Source organism: Triticum aestivum, chromosome 1A, assembly GCF_018294505.1.
Source record: "Triticum aestivum cultivar Chinese Spring chromosome 1A, IWGSC CS RefSeq v2.1, whole genome shotgun sequence".
Classification (NCBI taxonomy): domain Eukaryota; kingdom Viridiplantae; phylum Streptophyta; class Magnoliopsida; order Poales; family Poaceae; genus Triticum; species Triticum aestivum.
Window position 1 is genome coordinate 450,726,536 of NC_057794.1, and position 2,307 is coordinate 450,728,842.

Sequence of the window (2,307 nt, forward strand, 5' to 3'; positions counted from 1 at the left end):
TGACCCTTGAGTCTGCAGAACCCAAGGGAAGGTGATAGGTTGTTAGTGCAAAAGTAAAACCAAGGTTGGGCCTTGCTGGAGGAGTTTTATTCAATGCGAACTGTCAAGGGGTTCCCATTATAACCCAACCGCGTAAGGAACGCAAAATCAAGGAACATAACATCGGTATGACGGAAAATAGGGCGGCAAGAGTGGAACAAAACACCAGGCATAAGGCCGAGCCTTCCACCCTTTACCAAGTATATAGATGCATTAATTAAATAAGAGATACTGCGATATCCCAACATATAACCATGTTCCAACATGGAACAAACTCCAATCTTCACTTGTAACTAGCAACGCTATAAGAGGGGCTGAGCAAAGCGGTAACATAGCCAAACAATGGTTTGCTAGGAAAAGGTGGGTTAGAGGCTTGACATGGCAATATGGGAGGCATGATAAAGCAAGTGGTAGGTATCACAGCATAGCAAAAGAGCGAGCAACTAGCAAGCAAAGATAGAAGTGATTTCGAGGGTATGGTCATCTTGCCTGCAAAGTTCTCCGAGTTGACGTAAGCTTGATCCTCGTAAGCATACTCAACGGGTTCCTCGAACACGAACTTGTCTCCCGGCTCTGACCAAGGCAAGAACACAAACAAAGGAACCAACAATCAAACACGGTGCAATGCGCAAGCAACATGATGCAGAACATGGCATGATATGCGGGATGTGATACGCAATGCATATGCGTGCTCCGGAAGGAAAATATTGAACCAGGCATCAACTTGGCAAACCAAGAGTGCCGCTGGAAAGATGAGTTGATTTCGGTCGAAATTGATATAAAGATCACCGGAATCGGATGCACGGTTTGCAAATGGCAAGCAAAACAAGAATGACACAATTATGCGATTAACAGCATGATGCCATCTAGAATGCAACAAGAAACTAAGCTACTGCACTCCAACATAGCAACAAAGCACATGTGAGTGATCTACTCAAGATGCTTGACAAAAGATGAACACTGAGCTATGGCCAAATCACACAAGAGCAGGTTCAAACAAGCATGGCAAAAGAGCAAAAGATATCAGCATCACACACTTAGTGAAAATACTAACATGTCAGGATTTAACCTCAGGAAGCAATGTTTAGAGCAAGATAACAACATGCTACAGGATCAGAACATAGCAAGACAAGGCATGGCACGAATCTACTCAAAGCATATAACAAAAGTCCCTTACTGACCATAAGCCAAAAAGGATCAGAAGATATGATGGCACACATGTAAACATAACAAGTTTCGTTAACAGATTCAGACTTAGAAAACTGGACATGGCATAAACAGAATTATGAAGGCATGTTTGCGAGCTCGATGCACTCAACACAAGGCATTGCATGACAATCTAAGCATACTACCAGCAAGAAGACATGATCAAGAAGCTAACCATGGCAAGAACAATCTCATAGCATGCATGAATCAACTACAACAACCTTGGCAAAATTGATGAACACGTAAACAATCTGCCAGGAACATTTTATAGCAAAAGTAGAGCAAGCTTGAGTCATGCTAGGGCACTCCATAAATGCAAACAGGGACATGGATGGATAGAGCACAACCATATGCCCAAATCATCCTTACTGAACATACTCAAAAGAAGCATGGATAACTCTGTAGCAACATGAATACATGGCATAAAAATAATAGCAGGGAAATGACTTAGTGAAATTCTAAGTCCCTGAGATCAGCAACATCACGAGAGCTACATTGCATGCTTGTGATAGTCACCACATTGATCACAAAAATACATGGAATACACCCCTGTAAAGATGGCATGGCATAGCACAAAACACATGTAGGGCTCAAGTTCATATGCAGCACACAATAATCATGGCAAAAATGACAAATGCTCATAATCAGATAAGAATTAGGAACTAACATTTTATAGCACTCTTGCAACAGCAATTTAGGCATCAAGATGGACTCAAACAACCATGGCGCAATGGAACAAAATGAAGAGTACATCCAGACGAACATTTTGATATATCATATGCATGAAACGGATCTACGGATGAGGAGTTATGATGCGATGAACAGGGGCATAAAATTATCATGATCTGGGACTTAGCAGAAATTGGACCTCGGGAAAAATGGACGAAGCGGAGCGGGACGAGGAGATCCGGGACGCGGGCGCCTGTTTGGATGGGGGTGCTGGTGGATCTCATCCATCTTCCCTGGATCCGGCCGGCGAGGGCTCCGGCGAGCGGCGCGGCGGCCAGAGGCGACGATGGCGGAGGCCGCCGACGAGAAGGTGGAGGGAGGCGGCGACGAGGA